General features: G+C 41.3%; 1 protein-coding gene across 1 annotated transcript in view; it reads right to left on the bottom strand.

The window, feature by feature from the left end:
• LOC130168337 (POU class 2 homeobox associating-factor 2-like) overlaps positions 1-19,848 on the bottom strand; it is a 42,100-nt gene that overhangs the window by 19,648 nt on the left and 2,604 nt on the right. The gene's annotated exons all lie outside the window — the stretch shown is intronic.

Raw genomic sequence — 19,848 nt, 5'->3', positions numbered from 1 at the left:
GTTCATGTTAATGCCATGTTTAAAAACAGATCCACCTATCCAACCGTTATTGCTGAGCTAAACCAACAAACTGCAGCCTCATAATTAAAATACAGGCGTGAGAATACAGGGGAGTCGTCCATCTTTAATCACGTTATCAGAGAGAGATTCTCGGACCTCAAACCAGGGACAGTCGCAGTCTGAACCTCTAAGACTCATTAAAATGATGTGTAATGCGGATAATGAGGATTTTTTTACCTTGATACTTAAATATTAATCTAAACCTGTAATAACTTTAATTCTTTTTTTGTTTAGCAGCTAGTTGCTAACTGTGTCTGTCGTAGTGCGAGGAGGGAGGAGGGAGTTTATCACAGCTAGTTTACTGAAAACAGGCTGATGAGGGCGGCGACACTAAACACAAACAATGAGCTGAAAGAAGATAAAATAGTCGGTGTGTTTGTTTGTGTGTGTGTGTGTGTGTGTGTGTGTGTGTGTGTGTGTGTGTGTGTGGGGGGGGGGTACTCCTCTTTGGGTATGTTAGTACAATCAACACCTTTCACATACATGTCATCCATTGTTAATATAAAGATATTGCTTACAGCTGCTTTTACAAACATTTTTAAAACAAAACCTTCAGTTGTAACTGAGTATTTTTATATTGTAGGAATTCCAACGTTTACTCTCAGTGCTTCTTTTCCCACTGCAACATAAATATCAATATAAATATTGATTGGCCCGATGAGAAAGATATTCCCATCACCTTGAGAAATAATTTTGCACTAGACCGTCTACAGTTTTTACTCCCTTGTTAGAAAGCGACGCTCCTGAGGGTGTCCTTCCTTTTCCACTGTTACCCGTTACATAAGACTGAGCTGATGTTGAGGAACAACAGTCCTGCTGTCGTTTCCAAAAGTCTGATTTCTTTCTTACTGTTTGAAAAAAAAGAAGATAAAATATTGTGAGAATATCTATCTAAATTATATAACAACACAAGCAGGACCTTGTAAACTTTATGACTCATTTGGGATTCTCAGCCTCTTAAAAAAATGAAGAAAAAAAAAAATCCCATCCCATTATTTCCTCTGTCACCGTCATGAATAACAGGTTTTCTTATCGCAGGACATGGTCTTGGAGCGGTGAGTGGAATTTTCCAGAGGACAGAGTCTTCTGTCTCGGACAGAGGAGGAAGCCGTGTTGGAGAGGATTCTTTGTGGGTTCCTGTGCGTATCATGCACATATAGGGATTATTCTCATAAAACTAAATTCCAGCTTGTAAAGCTTTGGTATGTCTCTGAGCCCAAGCCACTCGCTTTTTCTTGGAAATTATAGTGCTTCGTCACACTCGAGAGAAATACTTTAAATTCTTCAAAGAGTCTGGAAGATGTGTTTTGCTGAGTGGGGTAATATAAATGTTTATTCAGGCCCTGCCTGCACAGATACTCGCATCACTCCGGCACAAGCAGGATAACTCACACGAATCTCACGTTATCATTTCTCTGAACATCGACATCATGTTGCGTCTTTACGTTAATGATTTAAACTCGTCGCTGTTCGAATGGTCAGTGTCACCAAATATGGGTTGGAGTGAGAATCAATACTGAGCCACGATAACCTGATGTCACACTTCTCCATCAGTAACACATTCTGTCACATTACAGTAAAATGGAAATGTACTCATTAAACCAAAACCAATTAATTCCAGCAGCAGAGGACAGCTGGTGTACTCTAACATTCAAGTGGTGATATATTACAGTAGGCTTCGCAGCTCTTGGACAAGCACATGGAAAGATATTAAGGTGAAGGGAATCTAATCCCTTTCTTCAGCACTTTATAAACAATTTCTCTTTTTAAATGTGCAGGAGTGAGAGTGAGCAGGACACGTTATTTAAGCCGGAGGAGGAGGAAGCAAGGAGAGATGGAAATATGAGGTAAACCAGACCGCTGGAGAGAACCTTATCAAGCCGGTGGGGAAATACTGACAGTGCCGATACCGCTGCACAGCAACATTAAATTTACAGGGACTATGATGGAGACATGAATGATAGGCTGCTGCCTGTCTTCAGTTTTATTCCCTTCATGGTGACAAGATGTGCAGGAGTAGACAGAGTAATGTGAAGTCCTCCCGGAAAAAGGATTTGAACTCTGAGGCAATCACAACAACCAGTCGGCTACCTGAGGCGGCGAACAGATGTGGCTCCAGGTGCAGGTGCAACAGAGATGCAGCACGACACAGACAAACTGCAAACCGCAAACCGCGCGTCATTCAACCTAATATGACCCCCACCTTTGCTGTAGTGTTTTCAATAGGGATTTAGTTACTCTACAGTTAATACCCTCCACTGTGGTTTCCTCAGACAGGGTTTAAGCCTTGCCCCCGTAAGCTTCGGGAAGTGGCTGCGTGCTGCCTCTTTACTGGAGGTAGGAAAGCTAACCAGACCTGCGTTTGCCAAACCAAGCCCTTCGTCTTCCTCCTTGAAGCCTTTGAAGTCAAACCGCATCGGGATCATTACAGCTGCAGCTGAACGAGCTGTTTTTCCCCAATTGGCCTCAAGGGGCAACAATAAAAAAATAAAAAAAAAACCCCAGTTCTCATCCTCAAGAATAAACATGGTCAGGATTGATGCTTCATCGGTTGTAAGTATTGGTTTTTACAAGCAACAAGGCAGAAAGAATGAGGACTAACTGGTCGGTTTGGCTAATGCACGTTTGGTTAACCTTCCCTCCAATAAAAAGCAGTTCACAGCTGCTTCCCTACAGTATTGTACGGGAAGCATCCAGAACTGTCTCCCAGCTGAGAGTGGACACACAGGGCTGGGTTAAACCTAGTTTTAGATTAATGTGGCTTTTTTTTTAAAATAGATGTACTTATATTAACTTTATTAGAAATGGTTTGGAGCAAGTCAACATGGTCTTCAAATGACCACTAGAGTCTGGCTCCAACAGTGAGTCAGTCCCCATGTTGAAATGTCCAACTTCACAGCAGAAATAAACATGTTTACAGCCTGGTACAAAAACAGTTTCGGTCTCTAAAGCTAATTTCCTCCTTCATGACACCTGTACAGGGGGTTACAATTATTTATTAAGGCTTAAAGTTATGTATAATTCAGGGTGTGGCTGCTTCGCAAATTTTTGGATTAGCTGGGAGCTGGGGGCGGAGTTAGGCACTGCCAAGATGGCGACGGCGGATCAGCTCACTCTGAGCTTCAAAACTGCTCTTTGGAAACCTGTGCGTGATGTCACAGAGGCTTGTCCATATTTATTCAGAGTCTATGGTTTGGAGTAGTCGTAGATTTAACCCTAACCCTTGAATTAAATGAATGACTTCTTAAAGGACGATCAGAGTTTGAGTGCACCGATCCCTTAAAAGTGTTTGTAGACCACCAACAAATCCACCAAGATAACTGACGGGAACAACCAAGTCAACAGAATGGGGCTTCTGCAGTAAACTGTTTCTGAGAGTTTTCACATGTATGAAGAAAACTCAGTGGAGGTGATTCCTGGAGTTTATATCTATGATGTAACCTGCAGCTTCTTCTCTTCAACTTCTGTTGCTTTAAAATTTTGGTCCCTGAGAACTGGTTCTGTTTGTGAATCCATTTGTTTTTACTTTTCAAAATATTGGCTTTTTGTGCTCAGTTCTATCTTTTCTGAGCATCCCTCAGGCAAGTGGAGAGCTGTGTGCACATACTCTTAATAACAAGAACTAGCATAGCTGGTATTCATCTTTTCTAATTTAGTCCAGGTCTCCACAGTCAAGACGTGACTGATGCAAGTTCAGAGCTCCACTAAGAAATATTTCTACCATTCCTACAGTGAGTCACAAGACTTGGTGATGTGAAAGGAGTGGCAGCCGACAATAAGCTGTAACGGTCCGATACACAGCTTTTAGCCTCTTTTAGCTAATTGTTTCGGTACTACAGTAAATGGTAAATGCACTTACATAGTGCTTTGCTGGTAGTATCTACCACCCAAAGTGCTTTACAATACGTACCATTCACTCACACATTCACACACTGATGGAACAGCCGGGGATCGAACCATCAACCTTCTGATTACTTTTAATCCTCTCTGTATAAAGCTGCAGGCAGCTACTTCCTTCAACACGCTCAGGCTACGTCCACACTACTACGTTTTCTCTATTCCTACATTTCCTTGCCGTCCACACGACTCGAGACCTTTGGAAACGCTGCTGGACACGTTTTAGTTGGAAAACTCTGGGGTTGTGTTGTCGTCTGGACTGGTCTTATCAGCCTCGACTACCAGTGGTGAAAGTGACATGAATAACAAATGACAAGCTTTTATGACCTTGTTGTTTTTGCTAGCAGCTGTTGTTCAGTCAAAATCTGCATTTTAACGCTACAACTGCATTTAATACGTTCTTTGTTCATAATATTTTGTGCGCCTAATGAACTGCAGAGTCAACCATCTACTTCCTGTTTACACCTGGTCACACATACATATAGTTGTGTGGACGTAGCCTCAGACAAACTGATACTGATCTCCCCAGCACCAAAGAGCAGACAAAGTTAGCAGCTAGCTGATGAACAGCTGATATTTTCCCTCAGGAGTTGCTGCAGACTAAAGCTAACAATAGGATAATGGACTTATATTTGCGAGGTATAGACTGTGATTGAATGATAATGTAGCTTTGTTTCTCCTTCAGATCCTTCCTGCTTCCTAATTAACACCCGATGAAGAAGAACGACCCCTGGTATTTATGTTATCTCGTCCACTGACAATATATTTTCTCCCGCAACACTTTGCTCATCTCATGAAACTCCTGCAGCCAGACGAGATCATCCCAGTCTCATACACCCACTTTGGCCTAATTAGGGGATTAAAGGCAGACGCAAATGTTTATATTCACCCCGTGACTCCTCTAGTCTGGATCGCAGTGTACAGTACCAGCCAGGCCGCGCTCACAGACAGAAGCTGCCCCTCAGTTCACAGACAGGCCAACGTGCTGTCGGGCCCAGAGGTTGGCATGCGGTGCGGCCAGACATCAGCAGACGCTGCAGGTTCGTCAGAAAGACATAAGCAGAATTAATGTAAGAACTGTAGGAATGTGGAGGAGCAGTGTGTGTTTTGTGTTGGTTTGTGTGTGTGGGAGGGAGACACGGAGAGGTAGAAAGTGCAGTAAGCAGAACACACACACACACACCATAAATATCGCCTTTTCACTTCACGTGTGAAAACGTCTCTCTCCCGGTTTCTGAGGCAAAGCAGTTTTCACAGCTTCAGTCTCTTTGAATGGAGTCACACACACACACCAACACACACACACACACACACACACACACACACACACCAACACACACACGACAGTAGCATGAATAGTGGCCTGATCCGTTGACCAGGACTTGTTTCCAACAACACTGACGAAGTCTCACTAATGAGCTGATCACAAGGTCCCAGTGAACCTTGGTCCAGTCTATGTGATGCTCTCTGTCAATAACACCACCCGGGGGGGGGGGGGGGGGGCGCAACAAAGGCAGACATTGTTTTGGTTTTATTTTAAAGCTCTGATAAAACCTAAAGTACTTCACCGTCCCATCACCAAACGGCTAACAGGTAACAGGTTACCGACTAGCTGGAGCGTTTAGCTACAATGAGAGTGAATAATAATGTTGCTGTGTATCTGCTGGACGTGTAAATAAACACATTAACAACAGCAACTTTAAAAAAGTTGATAATATGTTGGTGTTTCCTTAACTTTATAGAAACAGAAAACCTTATCTTTGAGATGAATGAAACACTTAAATGCACAGGATGTTAACTTCTGCCACTGTGTCGTCAGCGTCACCTGGTTTCTCCACCTCCAGTGTCAGCGGTTCAGGAGGTTTTTATGTCTCCTCCTCTCCAGAACAAACAGACCATGTGATTATAAAAAGTTAAAAACACTGAATAAAACAGTTTCACACTCAAAGTCAGAGTTTCACCGACATCAGGGAAGAGTTGGAGCTGAGATTGATGCTGACCTTTGTTTTGAATGTTTCTCTGATAACTTATGAACCAGACATTCAGGAGGTTTTTACCAGCAGATGAATTATTCACCGAGGTGTCCTCCTCTCCATAACAAACGGACCAGGGGATTAAAACACTGAATAAAGCAGTTTCACTTTAAATATCAGTGATTCACTGATGCTGTTTGACAAACACAGGATTTACTCTGCTTTTTCCTCTAACAACTTAAGATCCAGACATCTGATGATTTAAATCCTTCATCCAGTCAAATATATAGTTGAAAACGACCAAGATTTAAAAAGTATATGTTAAAAATGTGACTTAAAACTGGATAAAAATCTATTTTGATCTTCTGGCAGGCAACAACAACACTGACACGTGACTGAAATCACGTATTTCTCTAAGCCTGAAAAGTGCCGGAGACATTTGGGATAATGTAAGAACACAACTTATTAACATATATAACATATGTCTAGTTGCTTTTAGACATTTAAATATGGAAAAGTTACATATTTAAAGCTCTTCTGTGCTCGTTTGAATCCTGAATCCTGCATGTTGTCTAAACTTCAATTTCAACATTCGTCCAGAGCTTCACATGAACTTTTATTCCCTCTTTCCTGGATTTCTTTACACCTACTAATGTTGCTAAACTATTTGAGCTGATACAAGAATTAGGTGTTTGAGTCTTAAATTCTCTCCAGGTGTAATATTGAATGCGTCAGCGCTGGAACACCTGAGGCAATATTACAGCTAATAGTCTGTCGTCAGCAGGTTTGCATCTGTCGATGAAGTTTTGTTCATTTGATGCTTTGCAGAACAGCCAGGAGAGAAATAAAATGTGGAAAGCAGTGACATATGAAGTGAGGCCTGCAAGATTGAAAAAGAATATGTCCAAACCAAACTGATGTACAATGTGTGGTCTATTTGAGAAGCCTTTTGCCATGGGCACTCCGAGGCCTGATGTTGATTTCCAGATGTGTCTTCGGGCCCTGACTTATGTAAGGTAAGGAGTCTGCACAGTGGGGGCAGGCGTTGGCTGTCTGCTCTCTTGATTGAAGAAGTTCAAATGTTGATTCAGTCTCAGTACACTAAGTATTTCTCTTTTCACTGCAGCAGGCATCATTAACCCTCTCCTTATTCTGTCCTCTTGCGCGCGAGCTTGGGTGTTTGCTTTCCAAACTTACCTCATGAATGAAAACATATAGGCCCAGGATGACTGCATTTCATAACTTCTTGGCTGACAGAAGCAGAACTGACAACTTCAATTCATTTGTGGTGCAGAAGCACAGAGAGGTGGGCCTGTCAGTCGACTTCTCTCTCCCCGCATGAGCTGACACGCAGGATTAAAAGAAAACAGAAACCAACGTTTGCTTAAATCACTCCTTTATGTACATTGTCTTCCCTCAGATATGCGTGTTTGGTTTACTCACCTGTGTGGACCTGCAAGTGGTCCTCAACAGGTGCTTCTGCGGTCCAGGGTACAGTGTGTACAGATGTGTGTGTGTGTGTGTGTGTGTGTGTGTGTGTGTGTGTGTGTGTGTGTGTGTGTGTGTTTTAAGCGGGTGTGGCTGTTTCTATTGATGCATTGAAATGCTGCTCAGAGAAGAAGGAGGAAGAACTGCTGCTGCTTTACTGAAATCATGTTTCAGGAAAAGCAAATTTGATTCTGTAAAATATCTCGGTAAGAAGTAAAACGGTTTAAAAGAGCTTAAACTGTTAAAAAACTAATTCATTTAATTTCTTATGTGAGCTTTCTGGTATGTAGACAAGACAGAGTCTCTTTAATGATAACAAACATTTATATTTCTACACCTAATAATCTGTATTTATTTAAATTCCAAAATCATTGAGGGCAAAGCAACTTCATCAAAACTAATATTATATATATTAATAAAAGCTTAAAATCCACAGAGAAGGAATCTGTGTAGCCGGAAAACTTAGCCAACAGGCTAAACACAAATTAAGCTAGCGGCTGTCGACAGTCGAAATTAAAATAATCTAGACGTCTGATGTCCTGAAACTTTGAAACATAAAACTAAAATAACAAAACTGTAAAAAATTTTAGCGTAAAATTATAAGTTAAAAAGGAAGTGAAGCTTTAAGAAATGTTGAGATTGTGACAGAGCTTCTGTCATGCGTTCCATGTGGAATAAAAAAAGATTAAAAAAAATAAGATTTTGTGAAACGATAACTCCATTGACTTCCTAAACCGGCCAGAACAGATTTCTTGGCCACTTGGGGGCAGTGTAAACACAACACTGACAAATCATCACCTTTCAATAGCTCGACTATGGAGCTCTGTGGTGCAGAGGAATAAGATACATCAGACATGGGATTTGCTGACGATGAAGGAAGTATCGAATATTATTATTATTATTATTATTATTATATTATTGCTTCAGTAGAAAATTGTTCTCAATGAAACCTGTTCACGCAGCCAAGGTTGCTTTCTGGGGTTTTAATGAACTCAGGGGACAGAAGTGCAGACGAACTGAAAGATGCTGAGATGCAGTGAACATCACTGACTTACTGATTTTACACAATACAAAAACACATGATAGTGATTTTCTTTACTCAGAAAATACAAGCTTCTCAGTTACAGGAACAAAAGTCAGCATGTCTTCATCTAAAGCTGCTATAAAACACCCTGACAATTAAAGCCTTTGTTCAGGCTTACAAATAAATTTACTTATTATATAATACCTCACTGACAGTTCCTTAGACAAGAGGTGAACTTAAATGTTGTTCTCAAACCATAGAGCTGGCTCTGCTATAGTGGACATACCTGAGCTGAGCCTTTAAGCAGATCAGCTGTATACACAGCCTATCTGCTCATCATCTTTATTATAAACCGGCTGTTTTTAATCCAAGGCCACTCCTGACGTCAGCACTTTTGGAGAGGAACCTGCACACATTCCTGAGATGAGGAGGGATCCAGACCCAGGCTCATTACCCCTCCTCCTCTCCCCCTGCACTGCACTTATCAGCCAGGACAACAAGCAGAGCTCTCTGCAGACAGTCTGATTGATGGATCAATTTGAGCTAACCTTTTTTTTTTTTTTTTTTTTTTAACTCATAGCTGCCAAAGAATGACACAGTGGCTCATTTTCTGCAACACAAATATGTGACATTATTGTTGAACAGCCAACGCAGAGCGACCTTAACATGTCACATGAGGGGGGGGTGGGGGGGTTTATTTATGAGGTACAACTGCTGACCCAGAAACCCAGGTACAAACCTGCTTTGACCGGGTGGACGGTGACTTCAGAATTCAGCATTGGTTATATGGAAAAACGTTCATATTATGCAAAACACTTAAACTGAGTGTACTCATAAGACAGACGTCTTGGCAAGAAGAGACCTTTCTTCCAAAGGAAAATCATCCTTTCATTCTTTTCTAACAGTTTTTACTGTTGATATATTGACGCTGCAGCTCGACCATCTCGAACTGTTCCCTGCGTCTTCCACAAATCACTGGGAAGCTTCTGCATTTACAGTCAGAAAAAAAAAAAACTAAACACACACTGCTGTTTGCTCAAAAACACAAAATAGCTTACTATGCAACTGCATCCCTGTAGAACATGTGCCGTGCTGCTTTTAGGAACATGAACTTTAACTGTGCTCATTACAGGACCTGTAAATCTGCTAGTAAATACTACTCTGAAAGCCCCTTCCACATACCTCCACTATCTCTGCGAGCTGGTTTCAAATGTTGGTCTGCATCAGAAATGTTAGTCAGTCTGACCATCTCGGTTCTTTTATAATTGTAAGATTAAAAATAGGATTAAATATTAAATAAGCGTTAAAATGACCTTCTCTTGTGCCTTTTTCACTCAAAGTTAGAAAGACAAAAACATGTAAATAGGTTAAAATGTCTTGGAGTAATAGCTGTTTGCATTTGAGATGTTAAATGGGAGTTAAAGCAGCTGAAGTGTGAGTTGAAGTTAAAGCAGTTTAAACTTTAGTTGAGAGTAAATCGTCCTGTGGGCAGCTTGAGCAGTGAAAACAGTTGAACTATCTTTTCTAAAGAGTATGAAATGAAAATCAGTTTAACTCCAAACGACGAACGCAAGTGAAATTTCAGCTGAAGCCGAAGTGCCAGAGATAAAGTGCACTGTAAATAGTTGAGGTCTGAGCTGGTATGTGACAGCAGTTGAAATGGCAGCTGAACTATAAACAATGAAAGCAAATGAAGTCGAAGCGCCAGAGGTGGTTTTAAGTGCACCGTAAATAGTTAAAGTATCAGTTGTGGGGAGTGAGTCAGTGGATGAGCTGTCAGCTGAAATGTAAAAATTACCAACAGATTTAAGAAGATCTGACTGGAAAACTATGAGAGGTATGAAGAAGCAGAATAACACCATCATGTACAAAAAATCTGGTGACTGGTTTAAAGTTCGAATAAAAAAGTTTCTTGGGGATGATGAGGATGATTTAAACCACTGAGTGTGAAGAGGATGAAACTAGTGGATATCTTAAAAAGTATGAGTGTTTTCTTCAGGTTTTAAAAAGTCATGAAAAGCATTGAATTCAGTTGTGTCTAATGTATAACACTAATGTATAAAAAAAAAAAAAAATGTATAAACAAATATTCAACCGACAATTAGTAAACCATTAAAAGGAGCTAATTGTAAGTTTTGCTATTGCTACATAGCTAACGTTAGCATTAACTGCTGTTTACTTCCCAGTCTAGAAGAAACACGACTTCAAACTTCGTTCGTTTACTCACCAACAGCTGTTTCCAGAGGTGGAAAGAAGCTTCTATTTCTATCGCTTCTTTTTCCCCCCTGAGGTTAGCATGCTGCCCAGTTAGCCTGGTCACTGGTAAGTATTTAGCTGTTAATGCTAGCGTTGGCTAACGTTTAACAGTTGGGGTTACGGTTAGTGAAACAGTTGAATCTTAATAATCTTTTGAAATGTTACTAACTGTGCTACCTGTCAATTTAGGGTTTATCTAATTAAGTTAATTTAATTAATCATTTTTAATTGGTTACTCCATCCATCCATTTGTTCAAGTTTCATTAACTGAATTAATTATATTATTAGGAATTAACTTTGGCGTGTAATACCATGAAAAGGATATTCACATGTGAAAAGAGTCTTAAATATAACTTGAAGTTTTATGCTTGTGTTTGGTTGTTTGACGTGAAAGTATTCAGAAGCAGCTGAGAAACAAAAAAATATCATTATTATCATCATCATCATTATCATTATTATAATTATTACTATGAGTATTTAGAGATAATTACTAATTATCCTGCATCACTGAAGGAGAGCACAGTAATTAACCACCTCTGGATTTGTTCCCCAAGACGTTTAAATCTGATTAAACCCACTGGAGAATTAGATCAAATCATCATGTTTACTTCAGGCTTCGTTACGTTCGGCCACGTGTGGAGAATTCATTCACATTCTCAGTGAGCTATCAAGATGAAAAGTGCCCGTCCATGTTCCCTGAAAATCATATGCAGGTTCTAGCCCCCACAAATTGGCCACATGTGCTGGCTGACACCGGGACTACTGGAAAATGTCACAGGTGTCAGAGGCGTTTTACTGTCACTGCTGTCAGGTCGGCTTTTCCATGACTTCCCAGAAATGCAATGGAAAGACTTTGCCATGAAAGAATGGAAAGAACTGCTCCAGACCCCTTTTCTGATGGTTGGTTGGTGGGTTGGAAATCACTGCGACGCTTAAAGAAAATCCTTATATGCTCCAAATATCGGTCCTATAAATTTCAACCTCGTCTCGAAATGAAACGCAGCCGTTGCAGACAATGGCTGCAACACTAATGAGGGAAAAAGTGAAAGCATGCCTTTAATATCTGCAGCACGTGCCTAATGTCACAAATCTGTCATCCTGGGGAGAGCCTACTTTCAACACATATGTGAGCTGGTTGAATACACTCGCAGCTCGGGGGAAGTGAACGCGTCACAGAATGTGAATGAAATGACGACGCCGCAAAGTGAAAAAGCAGACCGTCGCTTTGTCACACACGCACGCCTGAGCGGGATAAACTATCCAGCCGGTACCTGTGAGATCTCTGCTAAGATTATTTGGGAGGATGAGACCAGCGTTTGACGTCAGAGTCGCTGTCAGGCAGAGATAGTGTCCTTAGCAACAGCTGAAAACAATAGATCACAAATACGATTTTGAGAGCAGCGTAGCCAAGGACCTCATCCCAGTATTGTTACAAGAATAACACATTCTTGGAAATTACTTTGAATAGCTCAGTTGTGAGTCATCAGTTTGATCCCTACACCCCCGCCACCCCCCCAGCACTGGAAACCTCTGCTGATGAGAGAAATGCTAACAGACTCCACTCTAGTGAAACAGACTATTGTGGGTTTTATTGTCTTTTTTTTTTTTTTTTTTTTTTTTGAGGCTTGATTCATTTACAGTAACGTCAGTAAAAGCTATGACTTCATGCTCAACTCATTCTCCTCCGTCGTTCCACAGAAACAGAAGAATCATGACAAATAACTTTCCGACAGCAGATGAGGTTAACACATTACTACTAAATAACACAAGCAGTACAATATATACTATATACAACCCGGGGTAATTTGGGGGTCCAGTATTTAAGACGCCTCGAAATGCAGCCTGGGGGCGCTGGGAATCGAACCACCGACCTTCAGGCTCAAAGATATAAAGCTTTAAAAGTAGTGGACCGAGTAATGGCCGAGTAGTTAGGGTGTGTACTGACTCGGCATCCCTGGTCCCCGGTTTGATTCCCGACCGGTCGGACCCTTTACTGAGCGCCTCTCCCCCACTCTCTCTCCTGTATGTCTCTCTTTCCACTTTCCCTATCAAATGAAGGTATTAAAAAACTAGAATCACCTCCTCGTGGTTGTCTGCCTCCTCCACTCAGACTAGTGTCAGGTTACATCCCTGTTTATCAAGAGTCATATAAAATATGAACTATTTGTCTTGAGTAATGGCTAAAAACTGTTTTGAGAGGTCACCATGAACTTGACCTTTGCCCTTTAGCCACCAAAATCTAATCAGTTCATCGTTGAGTCCAAGTGAATGTTTGTGCAAAATTTGAAGAAGTTCCTTCCAGGCGATACTGAGATATCGTGTCCACGAGAACACGACGGACGTACAGACGGACAACCAACCCTCTCAGTTCGCCCCCTAACATCCCATAATGACAGCATAATTAATAATAACTCATTTTAATTCTACGATACACTGAGTAGGAATCATTTTGATGATTCTGGTTTACCACAGCTAAAAGTCTTTTACCAGTCAGCTCATGAACCAGCAGCAGGTGCGTTCAGGTGCCTTGTTTGTGCAGCTCTGAGGTACAGATGCTGAAACAGACTGTTATTCACACCATGTGGTCTGATCACTGAGATGAAACAGGAATTTAACGGTGCTTTCACATGTGCAGATGCCTCGAGAGGACATAAAGTGAAACCGTCAAACTTTTATTTCTCTACAGCCTTTCCTCTTCAGCTTATGTAACTTCACGTTATTTGCCACCTACTCGTGGAAACCTTCACGGGTTATGACAGGAATCAGGATTCAACGGTTTCATTTTCTTTATGTTTCATTCTGTATCTGCAGCCACAGCTGCTAGCGAGCGATTAAAAATAATCCTCTGGTTACAGAATTAGTTACTCAAATGTTGAGAATCTACAAAACCAGTGTCAGTTTTTTTTCAGGTTGAACTTGCCAAAAAAAACAAAAAAAAACAAAAAGAGAAAATAAATGTTATTGCTTTTTTTTCTTTTGCATAGCAAAGACGTGACTGAATTCATGACTTTATGCTCACATGTGCAGACGCGTGCCAGCTATCTCTCATAGTGAGAAAACAAGTGATTCATTCTCTCCAGATACACTGTTAGGTTAACAGCTTTAATTTACCGTGAATGTTTTTGGTTGTCAAAGTCAAATAAAAGTTGTGCATGTGTCTCCACTGCCATAAACTGGCTCTTTATCCATTAAATCTAGTGACTCAACACGTGTTTTGGTCAAGTCAGTGGTTTTAAATAAATGTTGGAGATGGATTAAATAAACAAACAACGGGGGAGGTTCAGATATCTTATTCGACCCTGTCAGAAACGACGTGTAAATACAACAGCAAATATGTTTTAAAAGGAAACGTAATTGTAATCGATACTGAACGAATCACTAAAATATTCTGTTTTAGAACTGGAATGTGTCAGTGTGGATGGAGCCGAACCTGCAGAATTTCAATCACCCAACACTGAAGTTCCTCTCAGATCCATGGAGCATTTTATTGTCTTTTAAATCTGTGTTTTGGTTGGTTGGTTGGTTGGTGGAGACCAAAGTAAAGCCAGAACAGTGAATACTGAACTTACAATCACCTGAAGCTAATGCTGCGCTGCATCTGCTTTAATGTATAGAGACTGACCACTATAAGCCTTGGTTATATGTGGTTATATACGTGAAACTGTGGTAGGGCAAACTAAATTTAATATTAATTGAATAATACAAATAGTGTTATATAATAAGTATAACGCCTGAACTTTTTACCGTCCTGTTGAGAGTAGGACTGTGTTTACTCTGAACAGTCAGTTACAACAGTGAAAGTTTGAAAACTTCACATTGAGGGAACCAGGATAAAAAAGAGACTAGATCAGTTACCTTGAAACAGAATACTGACTGTGCAGATTTACAAACTATAAAGACCATTAATGCAGATGTGACCAGTCAGACTTCATACAGTACAGACCTGTCATATATATCCTCGTGTCATTCAGTCTCCTGGGGACTTAAACGAACATTCATCTCGACCTCGATCTGTCTCTGTGTCAGTAAAAACCATCTGCATCCAACAAGTGCTTTTCTGCTCCACTGTGTTTCCCAGGGCTCCAGGCCTCTGTATCACTCTGCTCAGCAGCATCAGCATTAATGGAGACACTGCTGGGACACAGAGTGCTGGGCAGTAAAACGACTAAATAAATGTCAGCTCTGATCTTTAATGTAAGTGATACTCCACAGCAGGTTGGGGGGGGGGGGGGGGTTTTACTGGAAAAGGCCTGCTCCCTTACACACTGGATTACTGGTACCATACTGGGTGGATTGGGTTTGCTTTTATGCATCAGTGCAGCTCATTGTTCAATAAAGTTAAAATGTTTCAAAGAGTTTCTGTGGACTATATAAAATATATTAGGTATTAGGCTCAGTACGCATTAGACTGGATTTCTCTTTTCAATTACTTACATGACATCACCTGAGGACGTGAGGGCGTCCTCTTGAACAGGTGGTTTCTACATTAAATATCTGCACCCCCAGCTCACCGCCACTATCAAGTTGAATTAATGAAGCTTTTAGTTTGAGTGATGAAACGTCTTCTGCTGCTGGAGCCCAGGGGATGTTTTTTTCTTCTGCACTGAGATAAATGGATGATTTCATCTAAGAAAGCGAATAGTGCTGACATTAAAGACTCTGGAAAGAATTAAATAAGACAGACATGTCTCAGAACGAGTCCACTGGTCTCCATTTCTGAGGCTGCGTAGAGCAGTTACACACAAATATACACGTGAACCCTCGTAAAGCTTTTGCCAAAGTTTACTCATGCCTGCAGAATCATTTTTCCCCATTCCTCCGAGGAGAGGATCTGGCGAAGGCCCGGTGACATTTTTGCAAATGAACACCCAGAGTCATCAAAACAAAGCGAGTTCAGCATTACGCCTGGAACAGTAAGTGACAGGTAGTGATGTTATGCTGCAGCGTGCAGCCGGTCCAAGTTCTGCAGAGCTCTAACGTTGACGCTCCCGACTGTGTGAAGCCCCGTCTATGTGGAGTGTGAAGGCAGGAAGACAATGAGCCCATAACCTGCTGATGAGAGACCATATAAGGCAGCGGTATGAAGGAATACACTGCTGGGAAACGCTGCCAGTTCGCAAGGAAAAGGCTCCACAGGTCACCCAAACACTCACACACACACTCACACACACACACACACACACACACACACACACACACACACACACACACACACATGAACAGGATTTGTTTTTAAGACCAGGTCCTGTTAATCAAACTGTACAGTGTGACAGCAGAAAGGAACCTCTAAGAGCCAAATCATTTATAAATCAAGCTTACATAAGGAGCTGCGAGTACTATTAGACAGCCTGATAAAGCATGTCTTACTCTACAACACAAAAACATCAGTGCAATGTTCCAAAAGATTTCTGCCATTTAAGACGCTTAAATTGCCAAACATCTGCAGAACAAAGGACGAGATGCAGCAGCAGTGACGTACAGAGACGGTTTCATCTGAAGCTGAATCCCCTCGAACACCACAGGCACTGTCACTGTACTCCACCAGGCCTGCAGCTTACTACATCATTAATGCCTGTTTTCTGGTTTCTCAGGGAAGTTACACCAGGCAGTGTTTCTGCATATCAGCCTGAAGGACAAAACACAATCCAAACGAAGAAGAAAAACTAATGAATACATCCTAGATTATCCTCATTTATCCACATAAAATACGACAGGTATAGAGCATGCTTTTACACTGAAAACCTGACTGGACAGGAAGTGTAACAACCTGGCTGGTAACTATGGAAACAGTATGATTATTTTTCCATCACAAACTTTCTCAGCACCAGAAATCAGGCAGTTTTTACAGAATAATATTTCTGGTAAATAAACCAGAAGTATCCACTGAAGCTCCTGACCTGTATCTGCAGGATTTTATACATCACCTTGCAGCCACCTGATTGGCTGACTGGATAAGTGCCATGAATTTACAGAAGGAAAACTGAGAGAAGTGGCAAATAAAACTAAATGAAAATCAAATTTAAGATAAAAAAAGAAAAGAAAATGACATGCAGTGGTGAATGAAAGCTTTGAAGTATCTAGTAAACGCTGTCTGGCCACTGCTGTTATACAAACACACAAATCTCCAGTTCGGACTTAACACTGCAGGGGTAAAGCACCGGACCATCCCCCTTGTATGGGTCAATTACAGGAGTCCAGACAGAGCAGTTTCAAACTGATTCTTTTAAAACAATAAATCTGTGTCACATAAGTTAAAGCAGAAATGTGTGGAGTCCCATCCCACAGCAGACGGCTGCTCTGATGGTTCTACCTTCTGCGTGTGAAATGAGTCTGGGGGCAGGAAGCCAGCTTCCCAGGACTTCAGCAGGAAGTCGAGGTTGCAACCACCGTGGCTGTACGGTGACCAAGACGTGCATTAAAGGTTGATTCTGTTATGTAACTGACTGGATAGCTGTCTGATACTGTTGGAAAATGTGCTCCTGGCCTCAGGACAGGCAGGTGGGAGGATAAATGTTGGAAACAGTAGCTGAAAAAGATTTTTCAAGTCAAAAACCTGGAACATTTTCATATAAATAAATATGTTTTACTCCTTACTATCACTCAACTGTAATTGAAAGCTTTTACACTGACCACTGCAAATTCAAGCCATCTTGCCTATCCCTGCATTCAGAAAGTGTTTTGTAATACTGTAATCTTGTATAATTATGTTTATGACAAACAGAGGAGACGCTGGGTAGTTTGCGTGAGCAGCAGTAAGAGCTCAGAGGGAAAGAGACACAAATAACGAGGGGCTTAAATCCATCCAAACAGTCGCCCAATCACCAGAGAGGAGAACTCGACGATCCAGCGAAACCCCAGATTAAGCTCTGAAGCATTTATGTGTCGATGCATATGATCACGTTTTTTTTGCTGCCAATACTGATACCGATCATCTGTGAGTGAGATCGGCTGATAACGATTATTTTTGTCATGCGCTGCAGATGGCGCACATTATATCAGTCTCACACACACTTTGTTCCACACGGCCGACAGGTCGTTGTTTTGGAGGCGCCACAGACACCAGGTTATAAACCACAGGTGACCCGTGACTAGAAGCATATTTTTTTTTGAAAATCAGCTGATAATGATCAAGAGCTGATCAATAGGGTCATCCTTTCAATAACCAACTCAATAAGAGGCAGTAGCATGGCTCAAAGAAGCAAACAGTAACTGCACGTCTGTGAAAGGATGCAAACTCCACACATCCACATTAAACTAAAGATGCGTTTCACTCTGTAATTCATAGAGATACTCAGCTACAAAAAGGCATCACAGAACTCACATGCTGCTTCACTGAAACATCACAGTAATGACCTAATGATGCAAGAAATGTATCAACAATTAATCAATATTATCGAAATCTCAATATGGCCAAGTGCAATCTCCAAATCCCAGGAGCTGCACATTTTATTGATAAATGTAAAATGTGTCAAAACAACTGAAATCATATTCCTCACATGTAAGAGGGAACATGTTTGTTTAGTACAAGCCCCAACAAAAGAAAAATATTAATCACATCATCATTTTCATATTTTTTTCCAGTGAAACATAAAAATGATTGTTCTGCAGTATCTGCCAAAAACAACGACAATATTATTTTCTTTGCTTATCGTTCAGCTGTAATCGGGAACATCACGATCAGACACACAGCATGAAGAGCACTAAGAGACGTTGTTGATGAAGTTAATCAATATATTATCTGATGTTTCTGTCAATGTCTTTCTGTTGTTTGAAATTCAAAAAGACAAAGTCATTTACTTCGAGCTCCTGCCCCATGAAACAATATAAGACCAGCTTTGCTTTGGCCGCTGCGATGTTAATGCGCTGACGGACATTTATCAAAGTGTGTGTCTTTAGCAGCTGTGATTACAGGGTGGAGCAGCAGGGTAAGGTGTAAGCCCGTGGTTAATTGCTACAAGCCGTGTGGACAGCCCCTCTCACATGTTTACCTCCTCTTCCTTCCTCAGTCCACTACACTGAGGGGCGTCACGTGACCCAGAGGAATTTACACTGGAATGAAGGCTGGATGTTCCATGTCTGGCTAAAACGAGGCTTTTCCAAAACCTGAGAGCAGATTAAAGTCTGAGCTGTAGTGGAAAGAATCAAAAACATCAAGTCAAGTGCCGAGAAGCTCATCAGAAATGAATGGAAACTGATGGAAAATGCTGCGGGAACTGATTTTCTTGTTGCTTCTATTAGCAGGTATTTGGTGGCGTGGAGCTGCTGGTGGACGGACATGCAGCGAGCTGTGGCGAGGGGAGAAACACTGGTCGATGCTTTTCAGACGGCTGTCATCACTGTCCTTGGATGTTGGAAAATAATGGAACAAATGTATTCACTTTTGGCATAACTGCAAGATGTCAGCCGCATGAATGGCCGGTAACATTACCCAGGTCCTGGGGTCACTTCTGAAACGCAGGAGTTTGAACGTCTAACTATTATTTTCTGTGGATACAAAAGCCTAATGAATCTGGCAAGGATGTGATTTGTGGAATATTCCATTGAATCCAACCCCTCCATTGATTAGGAATGTATGACGTGTATTAGTCATGCAGTGTGTTTTATTTTTCCTGGCACGAAAGCGCAGCACAGCATTATCACTCTCCTCACAAACTGCTGTATCCGGTTCGTCTGAAACTCCCCTCGGGCCGTGCACGTCCAACAGATAAGCACGAAATGTAAACAAGCCGTAAATGCATCTGCAAAAACATGTTTGGCTCTGCAGTAAAAGTTTACAAGGAACCGAGTAAGAGCCCGCCGCGGTTACGCAACGGGGCTGCAATGGAGGCAACACATGCAGAGGGGAGCAGAGGGGGTGAAGGATGGCTCCCAGTAATTCACATTCATCCACCTGTCTTTTCCCAGCAGAGAGGCTGCACCTTTTGTTTCAGTCTTTCATCAGTAACAGGTTGCAGCTGCTGAAAACACTCTGCAGAGTATTTCTATCAAATATATTTGCACAGAAATGACAGCGAGGGAAGAAATATTCTATTTTATATTCATTACATAATAAAAACACTATTTTCTTCTCTAAACTTTAGGTAATTGCCTTCATCTTGGAAAACACAAGTTGGGAGTGCTGGGATGAATTTTCTCTCAACCGACCAGAGG

Source organism: Seriola aureovittata, chromosome 4 (assembly GCF_021018895.1).
Source record: "Seriola aureovittata isolate HTS-2021-v1 ecotype China chromosome 4, ASM2101889v1, whole genome shotgun sequence".
Lineage (NCBI taxonomy): Eukaryota > Metazoa > Chordata > Actinopteri > Carangiformes > Carangidae > Seriola > Seriola aureovittata.
The sequence above is the reverse complement of the archived record's forward strand: the minus strand, read 5'-3'. Positions and strand labels throughout refer to the sequence as shown.